The sequence below is a fragment of the Trichosurus vulpecula genome, chromosome 1 (assembly GCF_011100635.1).
Source record: "Trichosurus vulpecula isolate mTriVul1 chromosome 1, mTriVul1.pri, whole genome shotgun sequence".
NCBI classification, from domain to species: Eukaryota; Metazoa; Chordata; class Mammalia; order Diprotodontia; family Phalangeridae; genus Trichosurus; species Trichosurus vulpecula.
The window spans coordinates 278,059,734-278,085,150 of record NC_050573.1 but is presented as its reverse complement, the minus strand read 5'-3'; the positions used below and the strand labels follow the sequence as shown (position 1 = coordinate 278,085,150).

Sequence of the window (25,417 nt, the reverse complement as noted above, 5' to 3'; positions counted from 1 at the left end):
GTCTAGACTTTCCAGAAAGGCACTCATGAATCCTTTTTCTGCCATGATGGACTCTCTTAGAAATCTTGTAGGTTTCATCTTCATGCTCCTCCTTAGGTCTTTTCACCTGGTAGAGTAGGAGGATGCAGGGGAATCCACCTTTCTTCTTAGTCATTCATGTCCAAATCAAATTCACCATACAGCTCCTTGGTGGTGACACCTCTGGTGCTGGCTAATTTTCAACATCTGGCCCACATCTTTAATGTCATTGTACTCATGGAGCAGGGAAATGTGGTCTTCCATTTCAGACACAACGTAGCCTTCAGCCATCAACTGGGAGATCTCCTGATCCCTAGTGTCCCTCTGGATTTCTAGTCGTAGGGAATCCTCACTGGTCTCATCAGCCTGGCCAGATTTGGGTATGGGCACAGGGGATCGAAAAGCTGCCGAATGGCGTTTGGAGAGTCCCAGTCGTGCCCTCCGATGGCCTGGGGTCCCGGTCTCCCCTACCGAGGGTCTCTGCAGTGCGCGGGGCTCCAGGGCTGCCTAGGGAATGAGACTCGCCCAGGGGCCAGGACGAGAGAGTTCTCAAAGAAGAGCCTGGAGGGGACTGCCAGAAGCATGACCTAGATTTCTACTTTAGAGAGAAGATTGAGGTCATCTGATATGAGTTCCCTCGGTTCAAGGTCTGAATAAAATTGGGGAGAAGGTTAGAGAAGGAGGAAATAGCAAGGGGAAAAATCCTGGGTCTCCCCAATAGTAAATGGTTATTATATAAGAGAAATAATCATTTCTCTCATTATTTACTACTTGTTGCTCACTCCCTCTCAGCCTCAATTTCTTCATCTGTATAATGGGGATAATAATACTTTCCTCTCCTTGGGCTGTTGCGAGGACCAGGGGAGATAATATTTGTAAAGGGCTCATAGTTACTTGTAATTGCACTGTCTCCAAGATACACAACTTTGAAACTTTACTCTCCAAGTTCATAATCCCATCTGCCATTCTCTCAATCACAATAAACCTACTCTTCTTCCTTATCGAAAGTATTAGTTCTTTCACTCATCCCTATCTCTGTCTCCCCTACTCAGGAAGTATTTACTTCCATACCTAACCCTTTCTATGACCTTCCATTATAATTTAACCTTTAAAAATGATGCCTTTTGTTTTTTTACATCACATTCATTTTTGAATGAATGTACGCTCCCCCCTCCACTCCAGGAAACCACTCCTTGTATCAAATATTTTTTAAGAGAAAAAAAACACCTCAGCAAAAACAAAAAAAGCAACATATTGCTTGTATCTGAGAGTATATGCAATATTCTACACTCACTGTAAATCCTCATCTTTGAGCGTTCCCATAATTTTACTCCTACTCAAAGTCTACCAAACACCACTGGAGGAAATCATGAAATTGAAAGGATTCATCTGCTACAAATTTATTGTACATAACTCTCAGCTAAGTTGATGCTTAACAATCCTTCTACTCATCTATCCTTATTAACTGCTCATTTCATTCCCCACAGTGTCTGTTTCAAATTCTTCCTTCTCTCCTCTTAGCCTCAACCACACTGTCAAATGTAAGAGATGACCTAGATTTCTATCTTAGAGAAAAGATTGAGGTCATCTGATATGAGTTCCCTCAGTCGCACTGCCATTTCTTCAAACATTAGGATCATCACCCTTTGTCTTTCTCTCACCTCTTGCCACAGAAGATGAGAAATGTCTACTACTCAATAAGATTCATTAAGCTTCCTACATTCTTTGTATTTCCTCCCATCTTCTCCAATGTGTTGACACAAGTGCCATACTTTTTTTTTCTTGCACGCATCCTCAGGTTCCTTCACATCTGTCTATAAATATTCTCAATTCTCCTTAAGCTTCAAAAACTTTTACTTTGATGTTTTCTAGTCCAATCAGACTAAATCTCTTGGAAAAAGATGTCAATATCTGATACCTCCTCTTTTCACTGTGCAATAATTCCTTAACTTCTTAAAATCAGTCCCCCCTCCAATGTGTTCTCTCTAAAGTTTCAATGACCTCCCAATCATCAAATCTAATAACATTTGTCTGTCTTAATACTCAAATTTTCTAGAACCTTTAACACTGTTGACATCATTTTCTACTGAATAGTCTCTTCTTCAGCTTCAGAGATATGACACTCTCCTGAGTCTCCTCCTACCACTCTACTCCTTCTATGTCTCTTTTACCAGGTCTTTAGCCCTTAATATGGACGCCCCTCAAATGTCTGTCCACAGCTCTTTTTCTTTATACTCTCTTCCTTGACAATGTCATTTATTAGATCTAACTATAACATCTATGGAGATAACTATTTTTGAGTATATTTGTTTTATTCATAACTTGTTCTGGGATACCAAAAGTATTTCAAATGATGGTGCACATGAGAAAAATTTTTGTACCTCATCTCAAAACATCCATCGATCCATCTCATCCAATGGTAATATCAAATTTGTTAAAAGGAACCTAAAAACAAACATGCTCACAAATTGCACAGTTTTCATAAAGGTCTAACTATTAAAATATTTAGTCTTCCCTCTTGATCCTTCCCCTCCCCAGATCTGTACTTCTAATGGCTTATACGATTTCACCTGGACATTCCACTGTCATCTGAAATTCAATATAGGATCAAAGGATCACACATACAGAACTAGAGGGAACTTTAGAGACCATCTAGTCCAACCTTTTAATTTTATTGAGATATGCAGGATTTGAACCCAGGTCCTCTCTCCCGGGTCAGGGCTCTTTCCAACATACTGAATACGCCTCAAATTGAGATCATTATCTTTCCCTCTGAACCTTCTGAGTTTACTTACCCAATCTTTTGAGTTAGCAACCAAGTAAGTAAAAGTGGTAGTAACAGTTTTCTCTTAACCCAGATTGTTTTTGATATATCCCTCTCCATCTTCCACAGGCAATCACTTAGCAAATCCTGTAAATTTCAATCCACAACCTCTTTAGTATCCGCAGCTGCTTTTCTTCCCATACCCATCACCCCACTACGGTCCCAACTACTACCTGCCTCAATTATTGCGACAGCCCTCTAAAAGGCATTTCTGCTTCTACTCTGACTCCACATCAATTCATCTGTTAGCATACATCTGCCACCATTATGTTCCTCACTCAGTTCTGGTCATGCACAAATATCTTCATTATTGATGACAGAAATGCAAATTGAAACAACCTTGGGATATCATTTTATACCTTGCCAGTTTGGTTAAAATGATTGGAGGGGAAAGTGAAAAATATTGGAGGGGATGTGGAAAAATTGGGAAACTAATTCATCTTTGGTGAAATTGTGAACTGATCCAACCATTTTGGAGAGCAATCTGGAATTATGCCCAAAGAATTACTAAACTACCTATACCCTTTGAACCAGCAATCTAGATCTACTTCCAAAGATGATTAGGCAAAAGGAAAAGGACCCGCATGTTCTAAAATGTTTATAGCAGTTCTTTTTGTGGTGGCAAAGAATTGGAAATTACAGGGATGCCTGTCAATCAGGGAATGGCTGAACAGATTGTGGTATATGATTGTGATTGAATGCTACTGTGCTGTAAGAAACGATGAGCTCGACTGAGCTTAGAAAAACATGGAAAGACTTGCAGGAAATAATGAAGAGCAAAATGACCAGAACCAAGAGAACATTGTATACAGTAACAGCAATATTGTATTAAGGATGACTTTGAGTGGATAAATCATTTTGACTATTATAAACACCCAAATTAACTACAAAGGTCATATGAAAAAAGATGCTATCTACATCCAGAGAAAGAACTCATAAATGGAAGTATGAATAGAATAATTTTACAAGTGTGTGTGTGTGTGTGTGTGTGTAATTGTAGTCACCTCTGGAGGGGTGGGGAAAAAAGAAAAAAAAAGAAATTTACGTGATAACTTTGTTGTATATTTAGAGGGAATAGCAAGTTGTACATGATGGATTCACAGTTTCATGTGCAATCATCTTTTTTATTATACTATGTTATGGAAAAGCTTGTTTTTTGCCATAAATTAACATTAAAAATGAAAACGAGACAAAAACAAAACAAATATCTTCAATGGCTTCTTTTTGCCTACTGAATAAAATTTGAATTGTGTCTGGAATTAACAGCCTTCCACAATGTGGCCCTATTTTTACCATTCTGGGCAGTTCTTAATATCACTCTCCTTAATACAGTAACTATGGGCAAGTCTCAACTTCTGTGCATCTAAGTTTCCCCATGAGTAAAGTAAGGCAGTTGAACTATATGGCCTGTACAGTTTCTCTTCCAGCTCTAAAAACCCAGGGTTTTTCTGGCCAAAATGCTAAATAGCTGCATATTTGATATTATACTAACTGAAGCATAGTCTGGCCATTAATGCTTTGGGAACTAGGGCATGCATGGTCTGATTTCCCGCAAATTTCCCTAGAGGAAACTGTCCCTGACAAATTATCTGTTGAATATACACAGGGGCTATGGAGGACAGCCCTGTAAGTTAGAGGCTCTTCTCATGCTGAAGAAAAGGGTGAAAGCTTCTGGTGTACATTGTTAAGTTCAGCAATAAATATTTATAGGATTACCAGCCCATTGTAAAGGGAATAACCAAATGCATTCTGATGCAAAACTGCTGACTGCTTAGCTTCTCTATTTGACAGAATGTAATTACAAGGCCACTTTACTGTTTGTCCTCTTGTGTTAAGGCTCCCTGGATCACCTGTGATTGGCTCGCTGTTGGATCTCATTCAACCTCTCTAAGCATTCTGCCCACAACAAGGTTAGAAATGTGAGCACTTCCCCCCACACAGCATTAAAGTCTATCAAGCTAGGGCCCACATATTGAAATCATTTTTCACTATTGCAAAAAAGTCCTATTTAAACCCAGCAACAAAGCTAGTTAGTCATCCCTGGGGTTCAAACAAGGGACACTGCCTGCACTCTTCCTGGTTTAAGGATATTACACTCCGTTATCTACCATTTATTTCTGATGTTTCACTGTGGTCACTCAGGTTGGGTACTTAAAAAATGCATGCATGTATGTCCATTTGTGTATTTTATATATAGAGTATGTGTATTATATGTGTATGTATTATATGTAATATGTATTGCATACATATATAACATAAACATACACATATATAATACTCACATTGTAGCATGCATAGTTTATAAACATTTATAGTCTGACTCTCCCATTATCACTTCACCCTTCCCCTGACAACAACAAAAGAAAAAAGAAAAAGAAAATTCTCATCATAAATATGCATGCCCAGTGAAACAAATTCCTGCTTTGGCCAAGGGCCAAGAATGTCTTTCTCTCTGAATTTTAAGTTCATCACCTCTCTGGCAGGAATTGTGTGGCATGTTTCATCTTTAGTTTTTTGTACTCATGGTTTGTCACTGCATTGATCAGAGTTCTAAAGTCTTTCAAAGTTGTTTTTCTCTATAATGTTATTGTATATATCATTTTTCTAGTTTTATTCACTTTATTCTCTATCGGTTCAGGTTCCTCGGATTCTGTCCATTTTATCATTTCTTGTGGCACAATAATATTCCATTATATTCACATATCATAATTTATTTAGCCATTCCTTAAAAAAAGAATGACTTCCTTAGCTTTTGATTTTTGAAAAGAGCCATGATAAATGTTTCTGGGCAATATGGGACCTTTTCCTCTTTTTTTAAAAAATTTCCTTGGGGGTGTTTGATCCATTGGTATAGCTGGGACAAAAAGTTTGCATAGTTTAGTAACTTTTGGGGCATAGGTTCAAATTGCTTTCAAGAAGGGATGGACCAGTTCACAGTCTCGCCAATAGTGCACTAGTGTGCCTGGTCACCCAGCTTTTACATTTGCCATTTTTCTCTTTTGTTATCCTTGCCAGTCTGATAGGTGTGAGGTAGAACTTTCAATTTGCTTTTAATTTTTCTATATTTTAGTGATTTAGAGCATTATTTCACATAATTATTAATAGTTTGAATTTTTTCTCTTTGAAAATGTGAATTAATATATCCTTTGACTATTTATCTATCAGAAAATACTTTTAAAACTTTGCCAGGCTTCATTCTTAAAGGCTGTGTTAAGCTTTGGCAGGGCTGATAAACTCAATTTGATCTGGCAAATATTTCTTAAATGTCTACTATGTGAAAGTCATGTAATCAATGTCTTAAAGCTTGAAAGGTCTCTCTCTTGCTCTCTGTCTCTGTCTCTGTCTCTCTGTCTCTCTCTCATAGGTGAGGAAGTCAGTGTGGATAGAAAGATAGTGGCAGATTCTATATGTCCACCAAGTAGCCTGGATGAATTCAGAAGTGGTTGATCACTAGGCAATGACTATCTCTGAACATGGTATCTCATAAAACTAAGTTGTAAGGAGGTTTTGACATTGATTTCTGTAGGATGTATCATTGCTAAAAATAAAGATCTTTTGAAGTATAACCAGTTAGGTGATACAGTGAATAGTCATGTAGACTTGAGTTCAAATCTTACCTCAAACATTTCCGAAGTGTGTGATTCCAATCAAATCACTCTCTAAGCCCCAGTTTCCTGATCTATAAAATAGGGACAATAGTATCTACCTCCTAGGGTTGTTGTGAGGACCAGATGAGATAACATATGTAAAATTTTGCAAACCTTAGAGCAGTATATAAATGCTAGCTAAAAAATTACTATTTTTAATATTGCTGAAGGATATAACTTCACATAGCACTTTCCCCAAAGGTGATCAACATATTTTACAAATGTCTCGCTAATTTATCTGTTTGAGCCAGAATGGCATAGTGGAAAGATTTAAGAATTCCAATCAATGTAATGACCAACCATAATTCTACGGGACTCATGATGTAGCATGACAGAGATGATGGACTCAGACTGAGAAAGAGACATTGCTTTTCAAAATGGTTATACTGCTTTACAGATTTATCAACATTGCATTAGTATGTCTTTTTCCCCATTACCCCTTGAACACTGATTATTCCTATTTTTGTGGTCTTTGCTATATTTACTTGCTTATCTTCAAATTTTAGCTATATTGGTTTTGTTTGTGCTAAAACTTTTTAATTTTACACAATTGAAATCATTCATTTTTAGCTTCTGTGATACTGTCTGCCCATGGTATAATCATGAACTCTAAGATTTCACAAGTAATTTGTTCCTTTCTTTTCTATTTGTTTGTGCTTTTCTATGCCTATGTGCTTTTCTATTTGTTTATTATGTCACCCTTTATGTCTAAGGCTAGGCAGAGATGGGTCAGTAGGTGTGAAACAATGAAGCTGCTTAATTACATCAAAATTTTTGTACACATTTGGAGCTTATCTTAGTATACCTTATGAGGTTGTTCTAGTTTTAGTTTCTACTTGACTTAAACTCCTTATCTTTGCTTACAAACATGTCTCTCTTCCAAACTTTCTTTTGTCTATTGAAGCACCACCACTCTTCCAGTCTTCCAATTTCAAAATCTCAGTGTTATCCTTGACTAGCTGTTGTTCGTCCTTCATTTTTGAAGTGGGCCAATGACATCACGGGCGACGTTATATGGTGGGCAACTAGCTGTGTAGTGTAATGGATTGAGTGCCAGAATTACAGTCAGGAAGCCCTGAGTGCAAACACTGGTTTAGCTGTGTGAGCCTGTACAAGCCACCTACCCTCTCTCAGCCTCAGTTGGACATGGTAATAGCACCTCCCTCACAGGGCAGTTGTGAGAATCAATTGAAATAATATGTAAAGCACTTGGCAAACCCTAAAACATTATAAAATGCTAGCTATTATGATTAAATTATATCATCGGTCACCAAATCCTGCTGTTTCTATCTCCATAACGTCTCATGAATTGACTTTTCTTTCTACTCACATAGCTACCACCTTAGTTCAGGTCCTCATCAACCCTAGTCTAGATTATCTCAATAACCTAACTTAAGGCCAAGGATTGTGTCAAATGTTTGTTGAAGATATTAAGGTTGCTGAATTTGATCAAATGATACTAAGTACTTTCTATGTGCAAAGGACTCTGCTAGATAGGGAAGGAGGCAAACAGGTTAGGAGTTTAACAAATATGTCAATGAAATAAGCTAAACATTTTTAGTATAAACATTCATTGAACCAAGTGAGTTTAATGATAATATGTTTATTTATATAATAATATTGATATTGTGATAATATATCATATAATATTATATAAATAATAACATTTATATGTTGCTTCAAGATTTACAAAGTGCTCTGCATCTATTATTTCCTTGATCTGTAGGTATGCTATTCTTCTCCCCATTTTACAGATGAAGAAAATGAGGCTGAATGAGGTTAAGTGACTTGCCTAGAGTTACACAGCTTGTAAGTGTCTGAGGCAGAATTCAAACTCAGGTCTTCCTAACTCCAAGTCCTGTGCTCTAGGCACTGTAGCTCTCTTTAAATTTAGCTGGAAGGTAAGTAGTGAAGATGTCATGTGGACGGTAGGGATCAGCCACAAAGCAGAATAAATTCTCACCTGTATGATAGGATCTGTTCGGGGCTGAGAAATATGCTTTGCATCTTCCTCAACTTGTTGCTATTTGTCTGAAATTATCCCCAATTTCTTTGATTTAAACAGTTCTCATTTAAGATAAAATGTTATCCAGAAGAGATAAAGAATTAAGCTCTGATTAATCACTAATACCTTAACATGGGTTAATTTATCAAGCTTAGTTTTTCCATAACAGGAGACTGCTATCACGTAAAGATCCATTGGGTCCTTGGAAAAAGGTACACAATGTTCAATGAGAACTCAAAGAGGAAGACAGAAAAGATGGAACTTTATTCATTTTAAAGTCTTTCATAATGTTGGGACTCCTGGTTAGGGCAACATAGGCAATCCAACTAGGCAGAGGTGGGTCAGTATGAAGCAGATGAAACTGCTTCATTTCATCAAAATTAAGGACGGCTGGGTGGCTCAGTTCATGCACTGCTGGGCCTGGAGTCAGAAAGACTTGAATTCAAAACCTGGCCTCAGCCATTTACTAGCTGTGTCACCCTGGACAAGCCACTTAACCTCTGTTTGCCTAAGAGGCAGCTAGATGGCTTAATGGATAGAGTGTTGGTCCTGGAGTCAGGAAGACCTGAATTTAAAATCTGGCCTCAGACACTTACTAGCTGTGCTACCCTGGGCAACTCACTTAACTTCTGCCTTACTCCACTGGAGATGGAAATGGCAAACCACTAAGGTATCTTTGCCAAGAAACAGCATTGGCATGCCAAGGTCCACAGAGTCACGAGGACATGACTGGACGACTGAACAAAAGCAACAATGATTTCCATTGAAGGTGGGTTGGCCCACAAATATAGAAACATTTGGATTCTTCATTTTATAAATAAGGAAATGGATGCCCAGGGATATTAAATGACTTGTCCACACAGATGGCAGAGGTTGGATTTTAATTCAGTTCCTCTGACAGAGTCATTGTTCTTTCCCCTGCACCATACTGCCTTGTTGGGGTTTAAGGATTGCCAACAGGAAGATGAGAACAGAAGCTGGCAGCTGACAGGTGCAGACAGGTAGGTTTCAGTAGGGTTCGTCATCTGTTAGACCAAATGTTCAAGTTAATATTTATGAGAATGGGACTAGATAAGATTGACTGGATGCCAGAATGATGAGAAGGAGGAGAGAACACGGTAGATGTTAGAAGGCAGAGATTCCTAGGTCAGATGTAAGGATGGAACCACAGGGCCTAGAGACATTCTGCAACCGTGTGTTGTTATCAGGTTGCAGTTGCATCAAAAGTGCTTTTCTGTTATTTGAATCTTTACAGAGGTTCTTTCCAGGGAGAGGTCCCCCAGAATCTGCCAGAGCTATCCCTTTTCAACTCAGAGAGGAAATGATGCCTTTTTAATTACCTTTCAAACTGAAAGAGGCCCTGACATATATGCAGAGCCTTAGATTGGGATGGAGTCTCACAGGGCTGAGTCTTTCCTGAACAACTAAAGAACATCAGGTGAAATACCAAAGGCTTCAGAGAAGTGCTCATTTTCTGGGTCAGAAGGTTAGAGTAGCATGTCCTCAGCACTGAGGAGAATGGGTACCACCCATGGTTCTAGTTATTTCCTAGAGAAAAGATCATGAAGCAAAGGTGATGACTAAGCTTAGTTAGATTTAATCAATACTCTCCTACATAATCTATGAAAGCTTCCTCTAAGAGGGGAGAGTATAGAAACTTTTTGCGTTTTAGGGGATGAATGGCTTATTAGTTTGGAAATCAATGAGGTGGGGGAAAACCTAAGCAAAAGTAAGATTTGCACACAGAAGTGGGAGTTGAATGATGAATAAAAGATGCAATATCTTAGCAATGACCCTAAATCTTCTAACTCTTGAGGACTTTCTGCCTCCGTTTCTCAGGCTAGAACTTTCACATCAACCATTTTGCCTGGAATAGCTGCATAGATCATCGTAGAAGATACCTTAGAGATCATTTAGTTCAATCCCTTCATTTTATAGATGAAGAACCTCAGGCTCAGAAGGTAAAGCTCCTAATCTATGGTTGGTTGTTGAGTTGTTTCAGCTGTGTCCGACTCTTTGTGACCCTATTTGGGGTTTTCTTGGCAAAGATACTGGAGTAGTTTGCCATTTCCTTTTCCAGATCATTTTACAGATGAGAAAACTGAGACAAATAGGGCTAAATGACTTGCCCAAGGTCACACAGCTAGAAAGTGTCTAGCTCTTAAGAAGCAGAGGCAGGATTGAAATTAAGTCTAGGCCCAGATATCTATTTCACTACAGCATGCGTTCAACTTTGCATAGTTTTCTTTTGCTAAGTTACTTGGTTAGGATGAATTGAACAAAATGAATGTTGAGAACCATTTGGATGAAGTCTCGATCAATAGCAATGTTAAGCAATTGAAACTTGAATATAAACATTAGGAAAGAGGAGATGCAGTGTCTTAGGGCTTGTTGACATTGTGAATCAGATTCAACCCCCTGGCCTTTATTATTTCTTAACTTATTCAGTCTGAAACAATGGGGGTGCTTTCTTCATAAAACCTGGATGCAGTATTGGTGTCTGGAGTGAATGTCTTCTGAACTTATCTTATCTCAATATGTTTTTAGGCAATTTATTTGCAATACAAAACTTTTCCTAGATTAAAAAAAATCTTTATCTTTGTCTGGACTGAAAAACTGATTCTAGGATATAGCTGCAAAATCAAAGTTGAAATAAATAGACAGTTGGAGTTGGACAGATGTGCTTTTGTATTCAAGAGTCTCTATTTCCTGAAATGAAAGGAATTTCTTCTGAATGGATTTAATTTGGCGTGGAAATGCCCACAACTTTGCAAGGGAAATCCTTTGCATATGCTAAAATCACAGAGTATGGTCTTTTAAAGTGTTGCTTTTATCCTGGGCATTTTGAGGTCTGTTTGATCATAAAAATGGACACATTGAAATGGAGCCTTCAGAGCTACAGAGCCAAGTAGATGGGACTCTACCTCCCAGCTGTCGACTTTGAATTTTTTGTTTTATTAAGGGAAAAATTGGGCAGAGAGGGTATAAACTCTTGATTTTCCTTGTAGAACACACATTCCAGCCAAATTGCAAAGGGGCCAACTGTCTTCTGAATTCCATGAACCCAGCTTTCTTTTTATAGATCTGGATTTAGACAGTGTTCTTTTTACTTTTGAACAATGATTATGAAGCCGTGTTTCAATGATCGGTGCTAAGAAGTAAGGAGGTAACTGGGATAATTGAAATTCTGAGATAATTCCCAGACTATTTTTGAACATCCTTCTTCTCAACAAAGTTGTCTTCCTGGAGCTGTTAAAATAGAGCTAAGTTGACATTTTATCTTTCTTTTCCCTTGTCTATTTTGTAGTGGGAGGATACCAATGAACTACAGCAGACAAAACTTGGGAATCAGCTGGAAGGAAAAAGAATTCAAGATAACCCACTAATTCAATGAGAGTTAACTGTATGGTCAGGTCTTTCTTTTATTAGTAATTATCCATCTCTGTACCCTTGGAAAGAGTATTACCTGGCTTTTACATAGGGTCATCCATGTGTGTATCCAATGACCTGTGTGACATTGGGAAAGTCAACTGGTCTCCCTGTGCCTTAGGGTCATCATTTATAAAATGACAATAATAAAAGCATCTATCTCCCACGGTTATTGTGAGGATCAAAGAAAATAACTGTAAAGCATTATGTGAACCTTCAAGGGCTATATAGACGTTATTGTTGTTAGAGTTGTTTGTTGTTGCTGTTATCATAGTCATTGAATTAGGGCGATAAAGGCATTTAAGGATTTTCATATTAACTGGTCACTGGCCACTATTGTTAATCTACACAATCACATTAGTGAAACACTTACAAAATCTTCCACCATGCCTGTGTGGATAAAATGAAGGAACAAAGACCAGAAGCTGGTAATACTATTTGTGAATTTGTGGCCAGTTGAACTACTATTTTCCAAAGAGCGCTCTGATTAACGATTGGCTTTCTTGCTTTCTTGGATAACACTCCCCATCATGCACACAGCAGTCAAACTGGGCCACTTGCTACTCCTCAAAGTCAACTTCTGGCTTCTCCCCTTACATATACACGCTCTATCCCTAGTGCCTAGAATGTACTTTTTTTGTAACCCCACCTGTCACAATCCTTTTCTTCCTATAAGGCTCTTCTCAGTTGCCTTCTTTTACATGAAGACTTTCCTATTCTTTTCAGATGTTAGTACTCTTTCATTTTCTCAAATTATTTTGTGCTTCTCAGAAAGACAGCTGAAATATTTCACTTGTATCCTTAAGTTGTCTGGAGAAAGAGAGGAAGGACTCTAGTATGCTGGGTGGACCCCTGGGGCAATCTTGTTAGAAGATATGGGCCAGGCAAGTGGATATGCATAAGATGGGCAAACATGGATAGGTTGCAATCTGTATCATTGGAGAGAATATCTAAATTGATGAGATATGAGATCCATTTGTGTATTTGAGTCCTTAGCTTTGTAAATATTTTTTCCTTCCAGCAGAGTGAAAGCTTCTTCAAGGCAGGGGCTGTTTTTGTCTTTGAATTCCCAGGGCCTCCTTCCATGAAATCCTACAGCCATGAAGAAGTTCGCAAGAGGGGGCAAGTTTTGTGCAGAAGATGAGTTCTGTTTGAAATAGACTGAGTTGAATACCTGCATAGGACATTTTGGAGGAGATATCCAGCAAGAAGTTGAAATTTGTGATTGATATTCAGGAACTAGATACAGAATTGGGAATAATCCATGTACAGATGCCATGATGAATTGGGATTTCCCATTCCCATGAATTGGGATTTCCAAATAAGAAAGTGTAGAGGAAGAATACAAGAGGGTCCAAGACAGATCTTTGGATAAAAACCAATGCTAAGAACATAGTAGATAATCAGGAAAAAAGAGGCTGCATAATCAGATGGATAGGAGAACCATAAGAGACCAGTGTCATAGGCACCGAGGAAGAAGAGAATGTCCAAGTGATGGAGGTTCTCTTTTGATAGCAGGTGAAGTGTGCCACACAGATTAACCTTTGTACCTTAAAGAGAAAAGCCTGCTGGGCTTTAGGGAGCAGACAATGCAATGAAGACAGTAGGTGGAAGGGAGAACTAATGGTACATTACAAGATGAAGTTTCACAATAGTCTTTATAGAACATAAGTCTAGGTTGAAACCAACAAGACAAAATTTAACAGGGATACATATAAAGTCCTGACCCTTTCCTAAAAATATGCACAAGTATTCAATGTTTGGTGAAAGTTTATATAAAAAAGATTTGGAGTTTGAGGTAATCAAAGAAATGAATAATTTTGTATTGAGCCAGTTTTGTGTTGAAATTCCCAAAACATTAACAAGCAAACAAACCTCCTTAAAAACAATGCAATTTTAGCCCCTTCAAGGGAAAGAATTGTTTTATTTCTCTTTGTCTCCCTCCCAGAGCCAGAATATATTTTCTTGACCCTAAAAGAATCTCAGTGAATTTTTGTTTAATAAATGGGTGAACCTGCCATCTGCCATTTTGGAACCTAGTGAATGGGGAGCTTGGAGGAGGATGGTAGAAGAAAATCCCTTTTTTAAAAGTTACAGAAAGGTGCCTGAGTTTTTATGAGGGGTAATGAAAGAATTTTGAATGCATTACAGGCATTTATGAAAAATCATCTAAGTCAAAATCAGAATTATTTTTACCTTGGGCTGAAGATGAAAAGCCTGACAACATCTGAATATCATTAAATCATTCTAAACATTTGCAAAATAAATTTAGTTTTCTTGCTTTTAATCTCCTTATAACCTTACAGTTGCAGTATTTGTCTTGATTAATTATTAATACATTTATTTGATTTTCTGTATCAACTCCTGTTGCTCAGAATATGTTTTTCAATTACATTTTGTTTTTCCCTGATGAAATAACATTTAGATCTACCCAAAGTCACATTTCACTTCTGAACTCAATAATTGACATTTATCATATTCCTTGAAAACAGGGTGGCAATAATTTGTGAAGGACAGTATACTCTTTGGACTTATGAAGTTATCCCCTGAGGTCTGATAATGAGTATCCAGAGTTTAGATAACTAAGACCCATTATTAAAAGGTACTACTAAATTCATGTCACAAGTGAGAATAGCTAAGTGGATACCCCAAAATGCCACAAGATGTTGGCTTTGAGGGAGACTGGAAGGAAGTGTTCAGGTAACAAAACATAAATAACCTGGGTAGAATGGGAGTAAATTTTTAGTAAGGACAGAAAAATAATCTCAAAATATTGAGTAAGAATTTACATTAAGTTGGTATCCATGCAATCAAAGAGTATGATTAAGTTGTGATCTGTGCTGTCAGGAAGAGTACAAATATCAGTGAGATTACAGATTCATTTACATGCACACATTATTTTTCATGACTTAACTTGCTAAAAGAAATAGTACAATGATTTCCAGACAACAAATGGGGGAAAGATGGGCTATTAAGTGTGTTGAATATATCAATTTTAAGGTATGGACAGGACTGTTAGGCAGCTAGAAATATGATACTGGATTTCTGGAGAGAGTTTGGAATTGGGCTTGAATATTTTAGAGTTTTGTCCATATTTTAGACAGAAAATTAATGATAACATAAATATAAACATTTAGCTTGTGAATAATGTAGGACAAGATCTAATTTGTATCGACAGTTTGAAGTTTAACAGAGCAGAGAACAAGAGCTTTTATTTGTTAAAAGTTAAAAAAATAAATATGAGTACAAAGAAACAGTTCAAATACACTCAGAGGGATGATTAGTCATGTTGAGGACTTACGTAAGAGCTGAAGGACATTATGGGTACTGCTGCTGCTTTGTTGTACAAGAGTTGGCTATGGTTGATTTCCCTTACCCAGAGAGTTAACTTGAGATATTCAGTCCATTTGCATTTAACTGTTTTATGACTAAAGAGGATAAAACCCAAAACATGAGAAATCATGTATATTTGGAAATAGATGATTATTTTAAAAGCACTATTGATTTCTTAAGGGAAATTTGGGAAATAATTACCATTTAACTGAGAGCTGAGTCACTGAGGGCTAAGAAGCTTTGATTTAAGCCAATGAAAATTTTAGGAGGTAGAGGAGATGGAAGAGGTTGAGGCTGAAGATTGAAGAACCAGATAGAAGGGGAAAATGGGGGTGGTGGAGGTGGTCATGGTCTCAAAAGTAGTTTGTTGATCCTCTTTGGAATGACCAACAATAAGATAATTCAGATAACAAGAAGGCTTCTTTGTCTGCTAATTCCTGATGAGCTGAAGAAAGATTGTAGTTTCAACTATTGACCTGTAGCACCACCTAAAGTTTAAAAATAATTAAGCTTCTCAGAAATGTACATTACCCTCTTCTGCTCCACTATGGTATGAGAGAGAAAAGAGGAAAAGAAAAGCAGGATGTTGAAAAACAGGTACTGCTGCTGCTTTGCTGTACAAGAGTTGGCTACGGCTGATTTCCCTTACCCAGAGAGTTAACTTGAGATACTTAATGTTTGCTGAGCTTTTTTCTGAGTTCTGTTTTGATAAGATAATATAGCACATGGATGAGTAAATAACTCAGTATGCTGGTCTATGTAGCCCCCCAAAACACCCTATTCTGAGGTGGTTTTTAGTGTCCTGGTTACATGCATTTCTGATTATAACTTAGCTGACAGTCTTATTGAGAGACTCCAAGGAGATAGTAAAGAGATTAATGAAAACAAAAGAAAGTGAAAAGATAAGAGGTCTATAAAGCATCAATGTACCATACTTGATCTTAGCTTGAATTCTGTTGCATTCTAGCATTGCTGGAGAGGAAGAAAGCATCATAGTCCTTGCCTGAGTGGGCTGTATACCAAAAAATTAGGGAAAGCTCCATAGTCTTTGACTGAGAAGGCTACAAATAGCTAGCTTTCTATATAGGGCATAGACTTACTAGTCACAGCACCTCATAGATTGATAGTATGATTTCAAGTGGCTCTAAAGATATCATCTTAGATGAGGAGAGTTGGAACTTGAAAGAGCTATAGCCCTCCATGCAGGGCTATAAGCTTCTGCTTATTACCCATGACATTCCCCAGTGAATGGTAGAATAGCTTAAGTCTCCCCTATAGTGGGGAGGCTTACTAATCACAGCATTCCTGCTGGATGTTGAACAGAGTGTTAGATAGCTTGAATATGTATATAATTGAAGGTATGTTGGAATTTAAGTGTAATTCATGGTAAGAAGCAGAAGAGATATCCAGAGGGTAGCAGCTATAATGCAATGCCTGGCGGGGACCAGTGGAATGTTAGAGCTGATCTTCTACAAATGTGCTCAGTCACATGTATTATCTACATGTGTATCCCTTTTTTCGGGTACATGGTTACATGTGTAACCTCTCCCCCCAACCTCTATGCAGATGGAACTCTTTCCACTGAGTGTATGTCTAATTGTAGAAGAGTGAGCTCATGGTATATGAGAAGAATGTTCTCTAAATTTTTTAATAGTAATGAGCAACAGAAATGAAATCAATACCAAGCACAATAATTTAATCTAGAATTTTAGAGATATAAATTAGTTACCATAACAAAGAGACAAAAAGAAACCAGAAAGTACTTTAGTCAGCAAGCATCTGACTAGCTTGCCAAATGGTTGACAAAAGCAACTCAGGCCATCTGAAAATCTTACAAAAATCTTACAGTTACAAGCAATATCATTTTAAAAAGCAACAGAAGCAGCGGAGGGAAAATAAAATCTTTAAATAAAGCCTGGTAAGATATTTAACTAACCAAAGTCATTCCAAGGGCATTCAAAAATGAAAAAGAAAGGACTATGAATAAAAGAAAAATGGAAAATATTTAGAAATGACTTTTCAAAAAGCTATGTTATCCATCAAGAAGAGTGGAATCACCACATTTGGACCCTAATATCAGTCCCTAGGGTGCTCATTAAGGAAATAGAAATGACACTAAAGAGATAAAGATCAGAAAAGAAGCCAGATTTGATCAAGTATATGTAGAGAATTGTGTTAGAGGCAATACTATTGATGAACTTTTTTTAAAGCACATGAAGAAGTTATCAAAGGTGTGGAAAATTTTCAGGACTTTATTAATACTGAGAAAGCTAAGCAAAAGAACTGCAATAACTACCGGCTTATACGCTTACTTTCCCATTTTTACAAAATCTTTACGACAGTCATCTATACACAAATCAAGGCACTTTTGATTTAGTAGGAATAAGCAAGCTTTTCTAAGCAATATACAATAGTAGACCACTTCTTTACCACCTCACAGTTAGTAGAAAGACATAATAACTGGATTGTCCTTTGCTTATAAAGAAATTCCACCGTACAGACCATTTTGGAACTAAGTGTCTCACCTCTGTATATTATAATTATTCAAGATTCCATGAAAGGTGTAACAACATAAATAACCTGTTTCTATCACCCTCTGACAACAAAGAATTATGTCAGTCAGTCAATAAACATTTATTAAGTGACTACGATGTGCTAGGCACTGTGCTAAGTGCTGGATGCTCACTAAAGATCTGTGCTCACTAAAGGTATTCAACACCACAATGGAGATTTAGGGCATAGTTCAGATTGAAGAAGGATTTCCTGTGAATGGTGTGATTCTCTGGCTGCTCCTGTTTTCAGATGAAGCACCAAGACATTGTAAAACCTCCTGGAGGAGATCTGTAGTCATCTAAAGGAGTGATTTGACTTGTCTATTCCCACAGAAAAGACCAAGTGGATAAACAACATCCATTGTTCCAATCTCAACATATATTTGGATAGACAGCCTATAGAACTCACTCAACAGTATGGATGTCTGAGACATATAGTAGAATTGGACAACAAACTGGATTTATAATTAAACTCTCATCAAATCTGTTGTGAAGACATCAATTCACTTTCATCTTTGCAACATCTCTCCAATATTCCCCCTTCTCTCTTCTGACACTGCCACCACTCTAGAGCAGGCCCTCATCACCTCGTGCTTGGATCATTGCAATTGCCTGCTGATGGGTTTGCCTGCCTCAACTTTTCTCACTCCAATACATTCTCAATTCAGCCATTAAAGGGATTTTCCTAAAGTACAGATCAAAATGTGTCATCCTCCTACTTAATAAACTCCAATGACTCTTTATTGCCTCCAGAAGCAAATGCAAAATGTTCTGGCATTCAAATTCTTTCATAACCTAGCCACAGCCCCTATCTTTCCAGTCTTTTTACACTTTTCTTCTCAATACGTACTCTTGGATCCAGCAACACCTACCTCCTGGCTGTTCCACAAATAAAGCACTCCATGTCTTGGCTCCAAGTATTTTCTGTCCCCTGTGCTGGGAATGCTCTCCCACCTCCTCTCTGACTACTGACCTCTTGGAATTCTTTTAAGTCCCTACTGAAATCCTATCTTTTACTGGATGCCTTCCCTAACCCCTCTTAGTTCTAATGCCTTCCCTCTTTTATATCCTATTCATCCTGTATATAGCTTGCTTTGCATATATTTGCCTATTTCTTGTCCCTCTCATTATATTATAAACTCCTTGAGGGTAGGGACCATTGTTTGCCTCTTTTTATTTCCCGAGCACTTAGCACAGTGCCTGGCACATAGTAGTCACTTAATAAGTATTTACTTATTGCTCAATTATTCTAAAAATCTCTAGAACTGGAATAGATTTGGGGAGGGGCAGAAGATAGGCACTTTTCACAAGAAAGCTGACAAAAATACCTACGGAATAAAATGAAATATAGCTGGAGCTGGATAAAATATAGTGGGCCCTGTGGGGTACTTACCAGCAAGGACAATGGAACATTGGGTGGGAGTCTTGTAGATGAAGTATGTCATTTGGCAGACGGTAAAAGTAATCACATTAGTTGAGTATTCGCAAACTATCATTTGGAGAGGATGCGGAACCACAAAGCAACTAGAACCTGAGATAGATATCTAAGGTAGAGGGAGGAGAACTGAGTGCTACATATAGTGATCTATTCAATTTAAAAAGTTATTATTGGGGGAGAGGGATTGCTTTGCTGTAACTTATCAGTCACCCTAACAATACAGAAAGGAGACAAAGCTTATGAACAACAACCCAAGTTATTTGGTAGAAATATAGTAGAATCTTCATTTTTTTGGGGGGGGGAAGTAGTGGTTGGGAGTTTTGGTCAAGGTTAATATTAAACATTTAGGGCCTCCATGACATTACCACATCATTGGTTCTTTTTTTTAAACGTTAAACATTTTCAGGCTGACATAAATATGACAGGCAATGAAGTATAGTGAATGGAAAACTGGCATTGGAATCTAGAAGCCCTGGGTTCAAGAACTGCCTCTGATGCATGCTTGGTAGTGTGACCATGGCCAAATCACTTAACTTTGTAGTGTCTTAGGTACTACATAGGTCCTAGGCACCTATAGTGTCTAGGACTATAAATGGGAGAGAACCTTTGTAGATCTGATTAAGTAGAAGGAGTGTCTTTAGTCATAGCTCCCTACACAGATGAAATTAAAGGTCTAGAGCAAAAGTAAAACTACAAAATTGTAGATAGAGCCACTATCAAATGGAACCCACACATGCTTTATTGTATAAACAAAGCTTCATTAGGATATTGAAACTTTTCAGTTCCAAGGGTTAAGCCAATAAGAAAAGTACAGTATCAAGTTTAATAAGACAAAGTTTAACTATATATATTTAAGTTGTTTGTGATAACAACTGGGACTCATCTCTGGAGCTAAAAATTCATTTATCTTTTTATTTGACATCCCTGTACCATGTGAAGCCATGCTATTAAATAAGCAATAATGTTATCTGCTTCTGTCTTTGTATAAGTTACTCCAGCCAGATGGAACAGATATCCAAGAAGCCTTTTGAGAATAAAGAATCCACAGGATATACTGCAGTCTAATGTTGCATTTCACCCTTGCTCTATTTAGTTTTAAATTGTCTTTCAATTGAATGTATCTGGTGTGAAGGGCAAAGCGCAATGATAAATGTGGCAGACAGCTAGATTTCCAAGGACAGAAGAAAGATATTATACCCAGATCTAGACATTGTTTGGTTTTCTCCATGGCAGGATTCTAAGAAGCTATGGAGAATGTGACTCATCACCTATTCGAAATGAGGCAGAATTTCTTGGCAGGGAGGATGTTCCAATATGGAAAAGGAATTATAAATATGGGTTAAAATGGCTTTTCAAGTTGATGTGTCTACCAGTCCCACAGATCTGGTTTTTTCCTGCTATAAATTCCTATTGATTTAATATCCTGTGTAATGACCTCTGAACTTATCATGATAAGGGATAGCATTTGTGGAAGATCTTAAGATTTTCAGAGTCATATACGTTAACTCACAACAAAATCCTGTGCAGTAGGTGCCATTATTATCCCCATTTTACAGATGAGGGAACTGCGGCACAGAGTGGGTAAGTAACTTGCCTGTGATTTCCCAGCTAGAGAGTATCTGTAGCAGATTTCAAACTAAGGTTCACTTCAGGTCTTCCTTACTCGAAATCCTGCAGTTTATACACTGTGCCACCTGGCTGTCCCTGTGACACATTTACTTATGTTGACTAATGATAATAATATCATTTATTAATGATAATAATAACTATCATTTACATAGTGCTTTAAGGGTTTCAAAGAGCTGCACTTTTAATACAATAACCCTGCAAAATAGGTGCCGTTTTCATTTCCATTTTGTAGATGAAGAAACTGAGGCCGAGAGAGTTGTAACTTGCTCAGGATCACACCGCTAGTAAAGGCCAGTCTGGATTTCATGTCTCCATGACTCCACACCTAGCACTTTTACCCACGTTGCCACATTCCTTGTCTGTTATGTAATTTACTGATCCCAGAACTTGGTTTGCATCAAAAAGCTTACATTCTAAAGGGTGAGACAACAAGTAAATAACTAGGTACATAGAAGGTAAAAACAGAATAGGCGGAAAGTAACTCAGGAATGGAAGGCATTAGCAACTACGATATCATGAAAGACCTCTTGCAGAAGATGAAGTTTAAGCTAAGTCTTCCCCCTACCCCGTCACTTGATATTACTTTTTTTTCCAATTACATGTAAAGATAGTTTTCAGCATTCATTTTTGTAAGATTTTGGGTTTCAAATTTTTCTCTGTCGGTCCCTTCCAACCTCCCCAAGACAATAAGCAATCTGATATAGGCTATACGTGTACAATCAAGCTAAACAAATTTCCACATTAATCATGTTGTGAAAGAAGAATTGTTGTTGTTTGTCCTTCATTCTTGAAGAGGTCCATGACATCAGGGAAGGTGATGTCACGACTTGCAAGTGAATTGGATTTAAGTGAAGCAGGACTATGCAAAGTGACCAGCCTCACTCTCTCCTCTGGAGCCATCTGGATCCAGTAGCAAGATATAAATCAGGAGGACTGGAGATGGCCCTAGATGCAGTGCCCTTTTTAAGTTAATGATCTTTCCTAGGACTCAGTTTGTCTGAGGCAATGCCCATTCAGTTATTAAGGCTAGGTAAGAAATGAGGCAAAGAATGGCCTCTTTTACCTAGCCAAAAAAAAATGAAATAAAGAAAGAAAAGGAGAATCAGAACAAAAGGGAAAAACCATAAGAAAGAAAAAAAAATAAACAAAAAAACTGAAATTAGTACATTTTGATAGGAATTCAGACTCCACAGTTCTTTCTCTGGATGTGGACAGCATTTTCTATCATGAGTCTTTTAGAATTATCTTGGATCATTGCTGAGAAGAGTTAAATCTGTCATAGCTGGTCATCGAATAATGTTGCTATTACTATGTTCTACTGATTCTGCTCACTTCACTCAGCAGCATTCGGTTCATGTCTTTCCAGTTTTTTTCTGAAATCTGCCTGCTCATAATTTCTTATAGCATAATAGTATTCTATTACATTCATATACCACAACTTGTTCAGCCATTCCCCAATTGATGGACATCCCCTCAATTTTCAAATCTTTGCCACCACAAGAAGATCTGTTATAAATATTTTTGTACATGTGAGTCCTTTCCCCTTTTTTATGATGTCTTTGGGATGCAGACCTAGTAGTAGTATTGTCAGATCAAAGGCTATGCACATTTTTATTGCCCTTTGGGCATAATTTCAGATTGTTCTCCAGAATGGTTTGATTAATTCATAATTCTACCAATAATGCATTCGTGTCCCAATTTTCCCACATCTTCTCCAACATTCATCATTTTCCTTTTCTGTCATATTAGCCAATCTGATAAATGTGAGGTGGTACCTCAGAGTTGTTTTAATTTGCATTTCTCCAATCGATAGTGATTTAGAGCATTTTTTCATATGACTATAGATAGCTTTAATTTCTTCATCTGAAACTGTCTGTTCCTATTATCTGACCATTTATCAATTGGAGAGCAACTTGTATTTTTATACATTTGACTCAGTTATCTACATATTTTAGAAATGAGGCCTTTTTCAGAAACTCTGGCTATAAAAATTGTTTCCCAGATTTCTGCTTTCCTTCTAATCTTGGTTGCATTGGTTTTGTTTGTGTAAAAGCTTTTTATTTTAATGTAATCAAAATTATCCATTTTGCATTTCATAATGTTTTGTATCTCTTGTTTGGTAATAAATTCTTCCATTCTCCATAGATCTGACAGGCAAACTATTCCTTGCTCCCCTAATTTGCTTATGGTATCACACTTTATGTCTAAATTAAAGGTTCCCAAACTTATTGGGCCTACCACTCACTAAAAAAAATTATGCAGCGCCCCCCCGCCAAAATCTACTTTCTTTAACCCTTTACTGGCTTTTTTTAAAACTTGGGTCATTTTAAAAAAAATAGAAGTATTTTAAAAATGATGCATTTTAAATTTCATAATTTATTGTAAATTTGGTTTTTTCTGCATTGAAATTTTGATAACTCAATATTACATCATATAACCATATAGTATCATGTTGTAAACAAGTCATTACATGCACATATTCCTGCTGATGCATGCTAGACTTCCCAACAATGTACGCTATGATCTCCTGCCAACACCTGCTTGTTAAGACCTGTCAGTGGACTTGACCACTGATGGGTATAACATGCATTTTGTGTGTTTATTTAGAAAATAATGTAATTACTTTGACTTTAACTCTGCCATACCACAGATAAAACATGTATGAATGGTTTTTCAAAATTTTCTTATTTTCTCTTTTTTCCTTATGCTTCCTCTATTTTTGTTCAACACTCTTCCCCCACACTTGCACCCAAGGGTACTACTACCACCCCCCTGGGGGTGGTATCACCCACTTTGGGAACCTATAAATCGTGTGCCCATTTTGACCTTATCTTAGTATACTGTGTAAGATGTTGTTCTATGCCAAGTTTTTGCCATACTATTTTCTAGTTTTCCCAGCGAGTTTCATCAAATAGTGAGTTCTTATCCTAGAAGTTAGTCTTTGGGTTTATCAAACAGTAGATTACTATAGTCATTTAGTATGGTCTTGTGTACCTATTCTATTCCTCTGATTCACCAATCTATTTCTTAGCCAATACCAAATAGTTTTGATGATTGCCACTTTATAATATAGTTTTAGATCTGGTACATCTAGGCCACCTTTTTTGCAATTTATTTTCATTAATTCCATTGATATTCTTGACATTTTGTTCTTCCAGATGAATTTTGTTATTTTTTTCTAGGTCTACAAAATAAATTTTTGGTAGTTTGATTGGCATGGCACTGAATAAGTAAATTAATTTAGGTAGAATTATCATTTTTATTACATTAGCTTGGCCTATCCATGGGCAATTGATATTTTCCCAATTGTTTAGATCTTTTTTGGGGTTTGTCTTGGCAGTTAGACCTCCACATATTTTATATTGTGTACAGTTATTTTAAATGGAATTTCTCATTCTATCTCTTGCTGCTGGGTTTTGTTGGTAATATATAGAAATGATGATGATTTATGTAGGTTTATTTTATATACTGCAACTTTGCTAAAGTTAATTATTTCAAGTAGGTTTTTAGTTGATTCTCTAGTATTCTCTAAGTATACCATCATATCATCTGCAAATTGTGATGGTTTTGTTTCCTCCTTGCCTATTCTGATTCCTTCAATTTCTTTTTCTTCTCTTATTGCTAAAGCTAACATTTCTAGTACAATATTGAATAACAGTGGTGATGATAGGCATTCTTGTTTCACCTCTGATCTTATTGAGAAAACTTCTAGCTTATCCGCATTACATATAATGCTTATCCGCATTACATATAATGCTTGCCGATAGATGCTACTTATCATTTTAAGGAAAACTCTACTTATTCCTATCTCTCTGGTGTTTTTTTTAAAAGAATGGTTGCTGTATTTTGTCAAAAGCTTTTTCTGCATCTATTGAGATAAGTGTATGATTTCTGTTAGTTTGGTTATTGATATGGTCAACTATGCTGATAGTTTTCCTAATATCAAACCAGCCATGCATTCCTGGTATAAATCCCACCTCTTGATAAATTGCTGTCATCTCTTTGCTAATATTTATTTAAAATTTCTGCATCAATATTTGTTAGGGAAATTAGTCTATAATTTTTGTTGTCTGTTTTAGCTCTTCCTGATATAGGTATCAGTCCCATATTTGTGTCATAAAAGGAATTTGGTAGGACTCTTTCTTCGCCCAGTTTATATTGTATTGGAATTAATTGTTCTTTGAATGTTTTGTAGAATTCACTCATAAATTCATTTGGCCTTGGTGCTATTTTTCTTAGGGAGTTCATTAATGGCTTGTTCAATTTCTTTTCTAAAATGGGGTTGAGTATTTTATTTCCTCTTCTGTTAATCTGGGCAATTTCTATTTTTGTAAATATTCATACATTTTATTTAATTTGTTAGGTTTATTAGCATACAGTTGGGCAAAATAGCTCCTTATTATTGCTTTAATTTCCTCTTCATTGGTGATGAGTTCACCTTTATTTTTGATACTGGCAATTTGGTTTTCTTCTTCTTTTAAATCAAATTAATCAAAGGTTTATCTGTTTATTGTTTTTTTCATAAAACTAGCTCTTAGTTTT

General features: G+C 36.9%; 1 protein-coding gene and 1 pseudogene across 1 annotated transcript in view; both read right to left on the bottom strand.

Moving 5' to 3' along the window:
- Nucleotides 1-6,468, bottom strand: part of LOC118856049 — a 117,234-nt pseudogene extending 110,766 nt beyond the window's left edge.
- NKAIN3 (sodium/potassium transporting ATPase interacting 3) overlaps nt 1-25,417 on the bottom strand; it is a 451,267-nt gene that overhangs the window by 157,978 nt on the left and 267,872 nt on the right. The window lies entirely within an intron of this gene.